The sequence below is a fragment of the Mus musculus genome, chromosome 7 (assembly GCF_000001635.26).
Source record: "Mus musculus strain C57BL/6J chromosome 7, GRCm38.p6 C57BL/6J".
Classification (NCBI taxonomy): Eukaryota; Metazoa; Chordata; class Mammalia; order Rodentia; family Muridae; genus Mus; species Mus musculus.
In genome coordinates, this window is record NC_000073.6 from 51441594 (window position 1) to 51459324 (window position 17731).

At 39.1% G+C, this 17731-nt stretch overlaps 1 long non-coding RNA gene and 1 pseudogene across 1 annotated transcript; one reads left to right on the forward strand and one right to left on the reverse strand.

The window, feature by feature from the left end:
• Positions 1-296: 296 nt before the first annotated feature.
• Gm33015 lies at positions 297-2482 on the reverse strand. The gene is made up of 3 exons (XR_391461.1): positions 2431-2482; positions 888-893; positions 297-689 (listed from the first exon to the last, which is right to left on the reverse strand). It is a non-coding gene; the product is annotated as a predicted gene, 33015 (long non-coding RNA).
• A 13911-nt stretch (positions 2483-16393) lies between these two features.
• On the forward strand, positions 16394-16968 carry Gm9354 (annotated as a pseudogene).
• The last annotated feature ends 763 nt before the right edge of the window (positions 16969-17731 follow it).

Below are 17731 nucleotides of genomic sequence, written 5' to 3' on the forward strand. Positions count from 1 at the left end.
TAATAATAATAATAATAATAATGTCCTTAAAGGATTTTACCCTATGGAGAGTCTATAAACTTACTTTCTGTGTGGTATTGTGCTTTAAAATGATCTCATATAAGTATGACATTATATGTAGATTATGTTTATGGGCATAGACACTGTGCTTGTTTATGTGAATTAATTTCAGGTTGCACCCAAAGGACAGTTAGTACTTAAAGTACTGCACTTGAGAATCCATATTCTATAGCCTTGTACTCCTAGAATATGCATAATACTTATCTGCCAACTAAATAAAAAAGAAGCAATAACATTCCAAAGTGACTTCTTTGGCAGCAAACATTTATTCTAAATCTATTCTAGTCAAAGAAGGCCATAATTTGCAAGAGGAATGTTAACTTACCCTCGGTGGTGAGGGTATGTGGTGCTCAGACCTTCTTGTAGGTAAGAAAGTAGTTTATAAAATCTAAAGTCTGTTAAGAACTAGACATTGAAAGTTGGCTTAATGCAACTGCATTGGGATTTCATTTCAAAGCAAGATGTTTGAACCTTCTCATCCTAAGAAATGCTTCTGTCACTTGGTCCAGCTGGAAGAAGTCCATCTAAAACAGAACTACTCAAGCATGGAAAATGAGCATTGCCTGAGGTCACAGAGCTTCAGATAACATTTCAAGAAGGGCACTTTCAGGGCCTGCTCAGCAACAAACCTGGAGAAATGAAAGAATACAATCGGTGTGTTTGTTACTCTTCCATTGCCGTAATGAAGTACCCAGCCAAAAGCTTCTTATAGAAGGAAGAATTTAGCCCAGAAGGTTCCAGAGCGATAATAGTCCATCCTGGTGGGGTGGTGGCATGGCAGCAAGCTGCAGACACAGTGGCAGGAGCAGGAATCTTGAAAATATTACCTTTAACTGTAAACAGGAAGCAGAGTTGGAAGAGGCTGCTATAAACTCCCAAAGCCATCCCCCAGTGATGTGTTTCCTCTAGAGAGACTCAATTGTTTAGAACCTCTCCAAACAGTACCACCAACTGGAGACCAAGTGTTCAAATGTCTGAGCCTATAGGTGATGGTAGGAGACCTTTCATATTCCATCTTACTAGTAAGGCTGAGAGCAAGAAAGCTTCCAAAAACACCGGAAGCTTTCTTGTTCCTGATTTCCCAAAGTGACCACTGCCCACTACTTAGCTTAGATCCCTTTCCCAAACAAAGTTCCCTCTAGGACCATTAACTTTCTTTAATGTATATTGAATAACTTGGGGACCATGGGCATATAACAGACACTTTTTGTTTACAAAGACCATTTACAAAGTGTGTTGTAGCCTTACAAATTATTTTTAATGGGCCACACACACTGGAATAATTCTATAAAGAAGTATAAACCTCCTGAAACAGATCAGAGGAAACCATCGTCCTCCAACAGAATTTGAAGTACAAGTAATGTAGAACTGGGGAGATGGTGTTTACCGTTCCAGCATGAGGGCATGAGTTTGGAGCCTCAGACCCCCATAAAGAGCTAGGTGTGACAGAAGCATGCGCCTATAATCGAGATGAGTGATGGAGGCAGGCAGACTCCAGGAAGCCTACTTACCTGGCAAAGCTTAGCGAAATGGGCAACCCTCTTCACGTGAAGTTACACACACACACACACACACACACACACACACACACACACTCACACTCACTCACACTCACACTCACACTCACACTCACTCACACTCACTCACACTCACACTCACACTCACACTCAGTGTTTTAGGGAAAAGAGAGGTCACAACATGTAAATTTATTGTATCCTAAGTAATAAAAATCTAGCACAAAGAACTAGGGATGTAGCTCAGTGAAGGAGGTTTTACCAAATATGCACAAAGCTAGGTTCAGACCCAGCACTGTAAACAACAAAAGACTAACATGAAATTGTCATGATAAATACCATAAGAAAGAGCCTTTAGGAGAAGTTGACCTTGACCTCAACAATAAGGGAATTCTTACCAATACCTAGATTCTTAAAAGGATCAAAGAAAATGAGAGATTACTTAAGATTATGTTTTCTTGTTAACTGTCTTGTGAACATTTATTGCTCAACCTTCAGTCTCTAACACTGTATACAGCAGGCACCCGACATACTACGTATTACATATTGCATGAAACTATGCTAGCCTATTGGGCACAAAGCCCTGATTTGGATCCCTAGCACTGCATGAATTGGCGTGGTGGTACATGTCTATAATGCCAGCACTTTTGAAATGGAAGCAGGAGGATGAGAAATTAAAGGTCATCTTTGGTTACATACCAAATTTGAGGTTGGACTAGACTATAAAGACATTGTCGCAATTTTTAAAATATATTGTGTTGCTCTTTAGGCAAGCCACTCTCTGCATTGCTTGAACCTCTTTAATGAATGTGAGTTAACTGTCCCAGAGGACACTTGTTCCTTTGGCCCAACATACCAAATCATGCTGCACTTCTCTGTCTTCCTCAGTTGCAAGGATTGGTGGTTCCATTACATCATTAGGCTTTCTTTGCACGCCTCCCTCCCCCCCATTTATTAATATCACACAATGTCCTTTGTGATGTAACAGAATTTGCCACTCACAATGGTAAGGTCTGCTCTATATTAGTTAACAAGTATCCACAGTGGGCAGCTTAGCACAGCAGGAAATCACTTTGCAAATGATTTGTTTTACTTTAGTCCTGTCATCCTGGGTAGCCCTGCCTGGCACATCAGCTCTGACTACATGCAATCAGAATCAAGGCATGTTCTCACCCTTCATCACACTTGGCATGTTTTCTTTCCAGACACATGTAGTGGATATTGTGCAGATATCCTCCAGCAAATTTCAGGAAGACTAAAGTTTGTTTGTTTGTTTGTTTGTTTGTTTGTTTTCTATTAGATATTTTCTTTATTTACATTTCAAATGCTATCCCAAAAGTTCCCTATACCCTCCCTGAGCTCTGCCCCCCTACCCACCCACTCCTACTTCTTGGCCCTGGCATTCCCCTGTACTGGGGCATATAAAGTTTGCAAGACCAAGGGGTCTCTCTTCCCAATGATGGCTGACTAGGCCATCTTCTTCTACATATGCAGCTACAGACACGAGCTCTGAGAAAACAAAACACCCATGGAAGGAGTTACAAAGACAAAGTTTGGAGCTAAGACAAAAGGATGGACCATCCAGAGACTACCCCACTCGGGGACCATCCCACAATCAGCCACCAAACCCAGACATTATTGCATATGCCAGCAAGATTTTGCTGAAAGGACCATGATATAGCTGTCTCAAGTGAGGCTATGCTAGTGCCTGGCAAATACAGAAGTGGATGCTCACAGTCATCTATAGGATGGAACACAGGCCCACCAATGGAGGAGCTAGAGAAAGCACCCAAGGAGCTGAAGGTGTCTCCAACCCTATAGGTGGAACAACAATAAGACTGAAGTTTTTAGAAGGCCACTCTTCATATTTAGGGTTAAGAAATCTGAGGAGTAGACACAGGAGCAAATCACCTGAAGCCATTCAGTAAGCACCAACGCAGGAGACTGCCCATTCTGCATCTGCATGTTTCAAACCCAGACCTGTAACCATCACCCTGAAGAGTCCCAGACTTGTTTCCTGTTCAGTCTCTAGCTTCTTTTATCTATTTTCTCCTTAATCTTGGCCTTTTTATTTTTAATGTCTCTCTCTCTCTCTCAATACACTTTCTCCACAAAATGTTATCCAAATCCAGTTCCAATGTGTAGTAAATATTAGTGGAATGAGAAGGCAGTGGGCAGTCAACACTAAAGACCTGATCACTTGACTCCATCTAATTCAGCTTCTAAGAACTGCACTAGTGATCATGACCTTTTCACTAAATCATACATTAGCAGTGGCCCTGAGCAAATCATTTTATAATTAACAATTTAAAAAAGAAGAAGACTTTTATTGATCTGCTAAAATAAGGTGAAATTAATACATTTATTTACATGTGTAATCTCAGGAATGTACATTTTCGGTTTAAATTTTCTATAGAATAAAAACACTACACACCCAAATTAACCAAACCCAAAACAACTCATTGAAGTCCTTCTATACAGTTGGAGTTGACATTTGGAATGAACACTGTGAGACTTCACATCAAATGTCTCATTTTCACCATCAAATATATTTTACTCAGTGATTCACCACCAAACTAGAACAATGACGTCAACAAAAACTCCCTGACAGAAAAAGAATAAGCGTTGTACCATCTCTTATGAAACATCATGTGATATCTTTATCTGCAAGCTTTTTAATAATAATAAAAATTTTAAAGTTTTCTAATAGAATAAATGTTACCTACTCATTATCCAAAGTTCCTAGAATCTACAAGTGAATAGTAACAGGAAAATAAGAGGATGATTTTATAACACCTTAAATCTTCACAAAGCCCATGTGTTTCTAAGTGACAGGACTGGAGAGCTCAGGGCAGGCAGGAGGAAAACTAGATTGCTCCTTGAAAGAGTAATTTGTGTGTAATTATTACTTAGCAGAGAATTTGTGCATTGCATGGTTCATTTATTATACTCTGCTGCCACTCATATCTAACATCAAAATAGTTGAGTTGAACACATCCAAAATTAAACAATAAAATTCTAGAATAAATGTTATTTTAATGAGGTTAAACGTTTTTCCCTTTTTGATAACCAGTCAAATAGTTTTAAGGTTTAAAGGTGAATTGCGTTAAGCGTCATCTCTATTGTAAGACTTAATTTGTATTGAGTGTGTAGATACATTATAAACATCTCAACCAAAGCATGCTGGACCCAAGAAAGGCACAATAACCGATTAGGCTGTTGGCAAGGCCAGTGAAGAATGGCTCCCAGAACTGTATTAAAGGGATTGAATTGTTTTACCAATATACTAGTGTTCTAACCAACTATGTGATCTTTAAATCTTGACTGGGATAAAGAGAAGCATAAAGTGAAAACAACTGTCCAAAAAGAATTAAATTTGAAAATCAATGATGAACAAACTTTAATGCTAAATATTCTAAATAGTATTTTTGTCTCCTTTGGTGTACTTGTTCTCTCTCTCTCTCTCTCTCTCTCTCTCTCTCTCTCTCTCTCTCTCTCTCTCTCCTTACTCCCCCCTCCCTCCCTCTCCCTCTCAGCCTACTTCTTGTCTGCAGGTGAAATGTGAACAGCTACATTCTGTGTCAGCTAGTTTTATGGCAACTTAATGCAAGCTAGAGCTATTTGGAAAGAAGGAACCTCAAGTGAGAAAATAGCCCCCAGCAGAATGGCTTGTGGGGTGTTTTCTTGACTGATGATTGATTTTGCAAGAACCTGGATGATTGTGGGTAGTGCTACGCCCCAGGCAGGTGGTCCTGGGGTACAGTTTTTTTTTTTTAAAGCAGGATGATGAAGTGGTGTGGAAACAGCCAGTAAGCAACATTCAGTTCATGCTTCCAACCTCCTGCCTTGAATCTCTGCCCCGATGAGTCCCTTCTGTAATTGACTGTGATGTGGAACTCTATTTGAAATAAAGCCACGAGTATATTGTCATTGTCCATATTTACTCATGAAAAAAAGAAGATTTACAAAATACCCCCCCCAAATGCTTTGGTTTTCTGCACAGATAGAATCTGAACCCAGATCAACCTGTGTTCAGTCTGCACTCGTTTTATAGGTAACTTGTGTTCAGTTGATGAAGGGTCATGGGGGTTTACCTACAGATCTTGCCTAGAGGATGGGACCCAAAATGTAAGAGCTAAAGGGTGGGTAGGAGTGCTGTGAGCCTTTGTCTTCAGGAATTAGCATGGCTCATGAACTTACAGCAGGTATGGTCATCTACACAACCACTGGGGGGGGGGGAATCCCAGCACAGATGAAGTGGACAATCTCTAACCCACCCATTGATGAGGAGGTTTAGGCAATTGGTTGTTCCTGGAGGAGAGATAATCACTCATTTTTGACAATGTGGCAATTGTAGCTTTATAATTTTTCCAATGAATAGCCTTACTATCATGCACCTATGACCAACACTAACTGTATCTAGAGGATTAGTTGGAAGGGGCGTGTAAGGAGGGACCTGTAGAGAGTTGGAGGTAGATATGGTCATATTTCATTGTATGCATGTATAAAATTCTCTGAGATAATTTTAAAATATACAGATGTTCATTCAATGAAAAGTAGATTTTAGCTCCATGGATTCTGCCATTTGTAGACCAGAGTTCAGACTGTGGTCCAATAGTGTTTTGTCTTTTGTTGTATGTCCTAGTTAATTTGTAATTAATGTCCCAGCTAAACTGTTTCTGTATAGTGTATGTGTATGTATATATAATTCCCATTATCCTAGTGCTTCTACCATTTGGAATGCATTCTACAGATACAACCCTAAGTAATTAGAAAGAAATCTTATGCCCAAAATATAAATAGATGATAGGTTGTTAAGAACCTCATATACACAAGGTAGTATAACTGAAATTATCTCAGCATTCTACATTTCCAGAATGAGACAGTTGTCATAGTGACAGGACAAAGCAAAAGCTGTACTACCACAACCATTTCAGTTGCCATGGTTGCTTTATAAACACACCAGAAAGTTGGAGATTTAAATCAACAGCCATCATCTGTTTCAGTGTTTGTGACCAGCATCCTGACCTGAGTGCATTAGGGAAGTTTTCCTTTGGAACTTGTCTGAGATCACTAAACCTGTGGTGATCTCATGACAAATCAGCTAAGGCAAGGTGATCTAACAGGGTTCTGTTCTTATATCTGACCATAGATACTGGCTATCATGGAAGACATTCTCTGTGAGTTCTCATCCTGCATAGAGGCATCCATGGGAACTAGCATTCAGTCTTTCTATCTATTATGGAGGTCTCTCTCTTCATGGAGTCCTCTGTGCATACTGGCTATCATGGATGCTTCTCTCTGTGCGGTCTCTCTCTTTATCCTGTGGCTTCACACAGTATTTACCAGGTTTCAAGGTGGGAAAAGCTTGATGTGGGTTTCTCGGGGAATTTTGATTTATGAGTTATACATTATATCCAGCATGTTCTCTAGTTCAGTACACATTGCAAATCCAGTTCAAATACAACCTCCTATCTTGATAACACAAGCAGAAACATCACATTGCAAAATACAATTGGAAATAATTCATTAAATTTTGTTCTTTATTTGATGAATTCCAGAATTTACTACAGTACAGTGATTCTAAAACACTGGGCATTTGAGTGCTGTATGCCTCCCATGAACTAACACCACCTCTCAATTATGTTCCTCCTCCATCCACAAGGATGAGACAAATGCCATTACATGGTAACTAAACGAATACTGGGTAAGGTGGTCTTTCTTGTTCTCTAACAGAATGTTGCTTATGCAATATTGAATGGTTGTAAAAACAACAAATCAGAGAAATTAACAGCAACATGGAGAGATCATTAAAGCACAGGGTTGACTTTCATACAGAACCACTATAAAATACTCTCTGGTTTCCATGGCACCTATCTACTCTTATTGAACTGGTATACTTGTAAAACATTAGGGGAGGTGTAGCAGAGAATAGAATGAGGCATAGGAAGGTGGGTGAAATATGAAACAAAAAGTGAAAATGAACCAGGAAGGATGAGTGATAATTATCTAGGACATAATGAGAGGTATAATAAATCTATACCAGCACATTGAGTTGAAAAATCCTAAAATATTGCATGCAATAAGAGTTACAATAATTGATAAGAAAAACAGACATGAGTTACCAAATAAAAAATAGCTATCTTGTCCTCTGAAGTAACTCCTGCAAATATGCATATATAATATAACATACCCTTTAATATAGGTGAAATCCCTGACCATATACAAAAAAGCATTTTCAAAATATTTTTGTGTTTGACAAATAGACAAACGGATACAAGTTTTATTTTACGTGAATGATGTTTTGATTGTTTTATCATGAAAATGTAATATTAACTTAATTAATTAAGAAGTGAAATAGTGAATTGGATGTACTTGAAATTCAGAATAACTGAAATGATGCTGATGGTGACATTTGCTATGTTTAAAACCTTGGAAACTCATTTTCAATGAACATTTGTTTCTGATCCAGGGGACAATGTGGCCAGAAGTAATAACCCAAGCAAGTTGAAGTGATTTATGTGGATAAGGAGGCTGAAGACAATGACAGGCAACACAGTACAAAACTTCATGCTTGGGCTGAGGAATCCAAGTGAGATTTTCCATAATCTTTGGGTATTATTGTTGCTGGATTCCTTTTCCTCCAAACACTTAAAGAAGTATTTCAACAAACAAAATCACCATACATAGGAACATGTTACTTGCATATGAAGCTATGATGGTTGCTCTTCACTGTCAAGTTGGCTTCAATAAGATTCACTCATGAAATACACCTGTACAGCATGCCTGTGGGACTTTCTGGAGATATCTAAAGCAAGGAGGTAGATCTGTCCTGGATACTGGTTTCATCACCCTATAGAATAAATCCTCACATGGAATAAGAGTCAAATTGGAGAACTAGCTATGTTCTGTTTCTGGATGTGCCCAGATATGATCCAGCAATATTACACCCCAGCACAGGTGCAAGCCACTCCTACCACTATGGCTTTCCTGATACTATTGACTATACCATCAGGCCATGAGCAGAGTTAACACCTCTTCCTTTCAGCTCATTTTCTATGCACTTGTTTACAGCAATGAACCGAGTGACCAACATCCCCAGAGAGCACATTTTAGGATGAGAGCCAAAATATAACAGTACCCCAGTGAGGAAGACTCTGAACAAGTTGGGAGTCTAGCATGATCACCAGGCTGTTCATTGACCATCATTGGATAGGGCATTTTAAAAATATCTTGCCATTTTTAAAGGAGGAAAATATCCAAATCACTTGAAACTATGCATATCATACAAAAGAAAAGTGGATCACAAATTGAATTTCTGTACCTAGTGTGTATTTAATGCCTGCTATGTGTCAGCAATTGCTTGATGTGCTGTAGAAATAACTTAAAGAAACCTACAAACATGCCATCTCAAATATATAGCTGAATAGGGAAACAGACCAAAATTAGCAGAACCAAAATATAAGAAACAGATAAATCAATAGAGAGCTTTAGGTTAAGATGGGATTGCCATTGGAATGGTTAGAGAGGGAATGTTGGAACAACAACATTAAAGACAGGCAGAGTCCTACAGGTTCCTTCTTCCAGGGGTACAGCCTACAAGACTATTTAGCACATATATTTTGAGGACTTGCTAGTCTATGACATTGTGTCAAGTCCTGTATTCAAAATAATTAAAGAGCAAACAATTATTTGGGACTCAGCATATGCAGGCACCATACTGAGAATACAACCTGCAGTATCCCACCTGACCTTTCTAGAAATGATCTCCTGGGTTATTGGAGATGTTAAATATCTTTACTGATACTGGCAGGCACTATAGAGTTTGCACTTAGGGCTGGAACACCAGTGCAATTATCAGTCTCATATTTACTGAGCACAAGACAATCCCTCCCCAACAGGAACTTATGTTTCTCCTTGACAACACTGGGCATTGAAGTTATGGTCCACTCACACAATAATTTTCTCAGCACCTGCCTCAGAATATACTGAAAAGTAGATAATAAAAGCAATTGTTAGACCTTCTCTCAGTCATCATTAAATCTGAAACATATATAGAATCAAAATACTTGAGGAGGTCTCCATTTATGCATTCTGAATTAATCCATGATTCTGACATAAAGATTTTTTTTTTCGAGACAGGGTTTCTCTGTATAGCCCTTGCTGTCCTGCAACTCACTTTGTAGACCAGGCTGGCCTCGAACTCAGAAATCCTCCTGCCTCTGCCTCCCAAGTGTTGGGATTAAAGGCATACACCACCACGCCTGGCTAAGATTTATTTTTATTTTGATGATATATATGCATCTGTATGTGAGTATGTGCACAGACAGGAGTATAGGTAAAATGACTATGGAAGCCAGAAAGAATATTATATCTCCTGGAATTGAAGTCACAGGTGGTTGTGAGCTACCTGCCATGCCATGTGTTTTGAGCACCAAACTTGGGTCCTCTGTGAAAAACAGCAAGCACTCTTAAATGTTGAGCCAACTTTCCAACCCCAGGAGTCCGATTCTAACCATCTGTTTCTTTGTGATACTTCATGTATTGCAATGAGCGCAATGCTTTTCCCAATGTTCAAAAAAACAAAAAACAAGTTAAAGGGGAAATTTAGGGATAGCAATGGCTTTAATGTTCTGAGTCATGTGACAAGCATAGGACTCTGGCAAACTTCTAGTCTGTATGTGTCTGTAACTGATGGCCATGATTTTAGTAGTCCAGGACTCTCTAGTAAATCAGAATTGTGGTTGATTTTTAGAACACAGTTGTTTGCTACGAGAAAGTTCACTTTGTATTTGGCACCAAGAACATCCTAGCAAGTCTTTACTTCATAACTTCACAGTTTAATTTATGTGTGCTCATGGATGTGCAGGCTAGAAGTAAACCTAAGATGTTCATTCCCTACCTTATTTTTTAAGACCAGTAAGACCAGTAGTTTCCTAGGAAGAAAGCTGCTGATAGCTTACATGGCTCCTTGGAAACCCTCTCTGGATCTAGGATCCAATCCTCATCCTCTCCATGTCAAAAATTCTCACCTATTTATTTATTCAAGGTTGATCTGATTCTGGAGGGCTGACTGATGCTAATCAAACTCACAAGAGATTGATTAGGAATCCTAAATCTAATTTCTTCATGTATAATGAGAAACATTGCTGCTTAATGGACCAAAATCCTCACATCAATCCGATGGTGCCTTCTCCTTGTGATAAGACATTGTTCTCAGCAACTGAGTTAATATGTGAAACTTGCTGTGTAAGGAGAGAGATGAAGGAAGGGAAATGCAATTATCTTAATGAACTTATAATTAATTGCTTTCTCTTCTCTTGGCTATAGCACTTGATTTATTTGTCCATTCCACATGTCCTCAGCATCTTCTTGGTGCCCGTATTATTGCTGAGGTTTGTAACAATGTGTGGAAACAAATACAGAAGATAAATACAAAACAGCAATGGTCAAGGTATTCATGTGTATCAAGTGATTTATAACCATATGACACTAAATTTTCATAGGGAATTCTAGGAGGAATTTATACTTTATTTTGCTCATTTAGAGATGGCAATTATTTTTAAGGAGATGCAATTTAAAGATACTTGGATACACAGTTAAAGGTTTCATGACTTCAGTTCTTTCAAAAATCTGTTTATGTCACATAACTCCATACAGCGTTTAATTATATAGAAAACATTGAAAGATTTATAAATACCATGCCATAGGTTCACAGCCTATAAGCAGGGAAAGAAAATGCTGGTGTGCATTGTCTCAAGCCAACTGCAAGAAGCTCCCTTGAGCTATATTAACCAGAGATTTCTTTGTCTCAGTGTCTTATGTATTTATCTCTGAAAGGTGTGCATATGCATTTGGGACTGTAAATGGGCTCTGATGTCTAGTTATTTGATCAAACACCATTACAGACATTGCTCTGATGTTATGACAGGGGTGTTCTCTGGGATTGCTATTGGAATAAGCAGACTCTGAGTAAGAAATGTGGCCCTGTGTAATGTTGTCCACTTTCTCCAGCAGCTGAAAGTCTCAGTGCATACAGGTTTCCAGTGAAGAAGTTTGACTTCTCAGCTGCAAGCGAGAATCTCAACAATTGTGGTTCTCAAAACCATGGTTGCATCTGACTTGAATCTCTAATTTTCTGCCCTGCAAACTCTCAAAATTTGCCCAGATTTGCAAGATAGATACCAAGATCATGCAAATCAATTTTTTCAATCTCTCTCTTTCTCTCTACCTCTCCCTCTTCTTCCCTCTCCTTTCCATATTCTCCATTCTTCTGTCCCTCTTTTATTCCTATTATTCTATTCTCTAGTAAACTCTATCTAACTGGTACTTGCTTTCATTCTATAAGAACAGAGAAATCTAATGCTGTTAGGATAACTGAATTCTGAAATGTCAGGAACCAGATAGAAGCATTGAATTGTGAAAGACGAAAAGCCATTCTATAACGCATATTAGAGTAAATCCAGCAACAAGAGTAATTTGCCTCATATAGATCTGCAGTACTCAAGTATTGATCCTGCTATCTGAGGAGGAAAATACATAAGTGATCCATTAAGTTCTTACTCAAACTCTGTATGGAAGAGTTCTGGGTTGTAGAAACAATGTCTATGTTTAATTGTTTAAAATACAAAAATAGATTTGATCACTTTCCATATTTGAGTCTATTTATGATGAGTCTAGAGCACCCTCAATCAAAAGTCAATCAAGAACTCTTAAAGAGAATCCCTGCTGAGCCGCTGCACACTGACACTTGCTCTTTCTGTCACACACCCCCAAAAGGACCGACATTTATGGACTTTAATCAGGGTAAGTGTGCACTTAGGAATGAAAACACTCAGGTTTTCCACTGATTTTTGTGCCTGGATTTAGACTAGCACTAATCCTCAGATATCCAAAAAAATCTCTGTGATACATTGTCATTGGGAAACTTCATAGAATTCAAATGATCAATGAATTTTGCCCCAAGCACATCTCACAGGAAGATCAACTGGTTCTCACAAAGGCTGACTTTTACCAAATTTGTTTGGGCAATGAGGCTTAGATGGTTTGTCAAATTATTCCACTGGCATGTGTTTTGTGGATTATCTTGACTGGTAATTTATGTAGGAGGGTGGCTCCATTCCCTAGGAAAGGGATCCTGGGTTGCATAACAAATCTAACTAAGAATGGCTATGTCAGCAAGCCAGGGAGAACAATGATCCTTTATTGTTTCTACTTCAAGGATCCCTTATTGAACCCTGCTTGAGTTCCTGCCTTGACTTCCCTCAGTGATAGACTGTCAGTCATCTATTAGCTGAAAAACAATTTCCTCCTCTCACGTTGCTTCTAATCATGGGATTTGTCATGGCAACAGGATTAAAAGTAGAATAGTGATCTTTTTCACTTATCTATATTGGTGAACCCTTCCTTCTACTATGATTTACATGTCTCCCATTATGGAGTAGATAAGGGAGTATTTATACTTGAGTGGATGAAACTTAAGATTGCTGAGAATTCCATGTTCAAGGCAGAGAATTCTAATAACTGATCCCACTCGGTTGATATTTCCCTTTTTATTTAAATCGTGAAAAATAAATGTCCTTGATTAGGTGCTTAGAAAAACAGACTGTGATAAAGCAGGGTGCTTTTGGAGATTTTGCCTGTCTTAGTTCTCTCACATGCAGGCACAGCTCATCAGCTCAATTGACGAGTCTCAGCACCGAGTTGTAGGTTGAAATGTCATGGGGGCACACAGCTTCGTCCTTGATTGCTCAGAAAACTTCCTGACTTAATTCAGTTCAATTTCCCCTTTTCATACCCTTATTCTCTTCTGAAAAGACATTTCAGATTCTTGTGGCTGCATTAGAGATGGAAATTATCAATGTAACTTTTACAAAGCACTCAGGGAAAGTATCAGGTGTTGAAATCTAAAACAGACTGTCAGAATGATAGTACACTCACTGGTGTGATAGCTACTTGAATGAGCCTAAAAATATTCACAAGCATGCAGACCCAACTTCCCAGGCATGCATAGGACAGGAAGAAGGGTCAAGGGCCAGACATTTGCTATTTAAAGCAAACATTAGTATATAGAAGGTATGTGCTTGTGTCAGCAGGAATACCAGCATAAATATTGCAGGCTTACATCTTTCCTTTGATAGAATTTGCTCTGGGGCCCAGCCATAATGTGCCAAGAATAGAAATAAATGTGTATACAAACCAAGATTTCCCAGTTCACATTCCCAGTTTAGAAAGGTAAATTAGAATGAGAAAAGCCTTCAGCAGCAGATGCTTCACTATAAATAGATCAAGAGTACCAGTCACACGCACACCTTGGATATTGTCAGACTTACAATGCAGATTCCAGGGCCTGGCAAGGCCTTAGCTGCTTAATCAGAGCTGCCTCAAATCTCAGACTCTGGAAGACTCAGCAGTCATCCACTCTAAAAAGACCTAAGACTACATATACCCAACCAAATGTATAACTATGCGAATTATAGAAGATTCATGAGAAACCATTGTAGATCAACTTGTAAATATCTAAAGATACAGCAACCAGCTGTGTGCACAGTTATACCACCACAGCAACAGCTTCCTTTATCCCTTTAAAATTAGTTGTAGTTTTATTTATGTGTTTGCATATGTGTGAAGGTGACCGCGGAGGCCAGAAGAGGGTGTCAGAGTCCCTGGATCTGTAGCTGCAGGTGGTTATGAGTGGCCTGATATGGGTGCTGGGAACTGAACTCCATCATCGGCAAGAGCAGTACATGCTCTTAGGCACTGAGCCATCTCTCTACCGTCCCTTTCTATCTGAAAGACTATCAGCCTATTAATATATTAAATTAAAATATTCCTCCTGTGGAAATTTTGAGAATTTGTAAAGGAAGAAACGGTTCACTGTAATTCTGCCAAATCTAAGCAAACTGTTATTAATGCTTTGAAGCCTATGCTCTGTAGCTAGAATTAGAAATGGAGGTGAGTGATACACATGATAAAGTATAGTATAGAGAGGTTCATAGAGCTTACAACCTAATTGATATCAACCACATAGTAAATTTATTTTTGCCCCCTTTTACTTACATGGTGCTTTTAGTTATTTATATATTTTTATGAAATATTTTCCTTATTTACATTTCAAATGTTATCCCTTTTCCTAGTTTTCCCTCCAAAAATCCCCAATCCCTTTTCCCCTCCCTCTGCTCCCCAACCCACCCACTCCCATTTCTGGTCCTGGCATTCCCCTATACTGGGGCATAGAGCCTTCACAGGACCAAGGGCCTTTCCTCCCATTGATGACCTACTAGAATATCCTCTGCTACATATATAGCTAGAGCCACAAGTTCCACCATGTGTTTTCTTTGATTGGTGGTATAGTTCCAAGGAGCTCTGGGGGTACTGGTTAGTTCATTCTAATGTTCCTCCTATGGGGCTTCAGACCCCTTCAGCTCCCTGGGTACTTTCTCTAGCTCCTTCATTGGGGACCTTGTGCTCTGTCCAATGGATGACTGTGAGCATCCACTTCTGTATTTGCCAGGGACTGGTAGAGCCTCACAGGACACAGCTATATCAGGCTCCTGTCAGCAGGCTCATGTTGGCATCTGCCTAGCATCTGGGTTTGGTGGTTGTTTATGGGATGGATCTCCAAGTGGGGCAGTCTGTGGATGGTCATTACTTCAGGCTCTTCTCTGAATTTTGTCTCTGTAACTCCTTCCATGGGTATTTTGTTCCCCCTTCTAAAAAGGATTCTGAGCTTCTGGGTTAATATCCATATATCAGTGTGCATATCAGGTGTGTTCTTTTTGATTGGGTTACCTCCCTTAGGGTGATATCCTCCAGGTCCATCCATTTGTCTAAGAATTTCATAAATTCATTGTTTTTAATAGCTGTGTAGTACTCCATTGTGTAAATGTACCACACTTTCTGTATCCATTCCTCTGTTGAGGGACATCTGGGTTCTTTCCAGCTTCTTGCTATTATAAATAAGACTGCTATGAACATAGTGGAGCTTGTGTCCTTGTTACATGTTGGGGCATCTTCTGGGTATATGCCCAGGAGTGGTATTGCTGGATCTTCTGGTAGTACTATGTCCAATTTTCTAAGGAACTGCCAAACTGATTTCCAGAGTGGTTGTACAAGCCTGCAATCCCACCAGCAATGGAGGATTGTTTCTCTTTCTCCACATCCTCGCCAGCATCAGGTATCACCTGAGTTTTTGATATTAGCCATTCTGACTGGTGTGAGATGGAATCTCAGGGTTGTTTTGGTTTGCATTTCCCTGATGATTAAGGATGTTGAACATTTTTTTTTTAGATGCTCCTCAGCCATTTGGTATTCTTCAGTTGAAAATTCTTTGTTTAGCTCTGTACCCCATTTTTAAATTATTTATATTGAAGATATAGTAATATTAGGTTAGTATATCTGTTTCTTTCCTTCCCATTTGCCTATTTTAAACACAAAAATATGGCTTTAAATCTTCATATGCTTTTATCTTACTCTGGTCTCAAAATATTGAATATATGTACTTCCAATTTTTAAAAAACTCTATCTTTATAGTGTTTTGTCTTCATGTATATGTTGCCATGACATGAGTGCAGTACCCATTGAGGCCAGAAGGGAGAAATGGATATGCTGGGATTGGAGTTATAGTTGTGAGCCACCATATAGGTGCTGGGAATTGAACTCTAGTCCTCTGGAAAGCAGCCAGTGCTATTAACCTGTAAGCCATCTCTCCAGCATCATTTCCAATTTTTGACATCTCAAGTGAGATAACAAATACCTTGGTAGATAAATTATGGTTTACGGTGAGTGTATGCTCTGTGGCCGCGCTCTGGCTAGTGACCCTACGTGTCGCCCTCACTGGTGTCGTCGGATCTAATCCGTCTCTTTTCGAATGCAGGTGGAGCCACCGCCACGATGCAGATCTCTGTGAAGACCCTTACGGGGAAAACCATCACGCTCGAGGTTGAACCCTCGGACACTATGGAAAATGTAAAGGCCAAGATCCAGGATAAGGAAGGAATTCCTCCTGATCAGTAGAGGCTGGTCTTTGCTGGTAAGCAGCTGGAAGATGGCCAGACTTTGTCTGACTACAACATTCAAAAGGAGTCCACCCTTCATCTGGTGTTGAGACTTCGGGGTGGTGCTAAGAGAAGGAAGAAGAAGTCTTACACCACTCCCAAGAAGAACAAGCATAAGAGGAAGAAGGTTAAGTTGGCTGTGCTGAAATACTATAAGGTGGATGAAAATGGCAAAATTATCCGACTTTGTCGAGAACGTCCTTCTGATGAGTGTGGTGCTGGAGTTTTCATGGGAAGCCACTTTGACAGGCATTACTGTGGCAAGTGTTGTCTGACTTACTGCTTCAACAAACCAGAAGACAAGTAGTTGTGTATACGTTAATAAAAAGAAGGAACTCAAAAAAAAAATATGGTTTACACCACTGGTTCTGTCTTCAATTTTGAGTTCTTTAAATAAGATATCAAGACACACTTGTTTTTTTTTTTAATCCTATAAGCTCCAACTTTATACACCAGAAAGTAGGCCTAGTTTCATTAAGTACTGTTTCCAAAGATACTAAGCCTCAGATCTGTTTTGCTCCAAAGCCTTAAATTTTTCAACACAAAGGGGAAAAGAAAATTTTGAGGAAAAAGCATGAAGTTCAATATGATTAAATCTACTTGGAGCTGGAAAGATGGCACAGGAGTTAAATACCCCGGCTACTCTTCCTGAGGTCCTATGTTCTTATTCCTAACAGCTCCTAACCAAATTTAACTATATCCACTGGATATGTTGCCCTCTTCTGGCCAGTGTGGGCATTTCATGCATGTGGAGTGCATCCATACATACATGCAAAATGTATAAAAAATATAAAACTATGTAAAACAATGGATCTTTAAAAACAATCTCTTGATTTTGATGCTATCATTTATTAATAGTAGAAGAAAATCAAAACTCCTGGATGTAAAATGGGTAGCTAACAAAATCAACCAAACCAAAACAACAAAGTAAATAGCAGATATGCCTCTGATAATGCTCTCTGAGCTCAAAAGCTGAAGACTGAATCACACAGAGTGTTTCTCGCCACTTCAAACATCTGGAATAAAATACCTAATCCGCAGGTCAGGGTGTTTAATATAATTGATTAGTTGTGCTTTAGTGTAAATAATCAGAACACATAC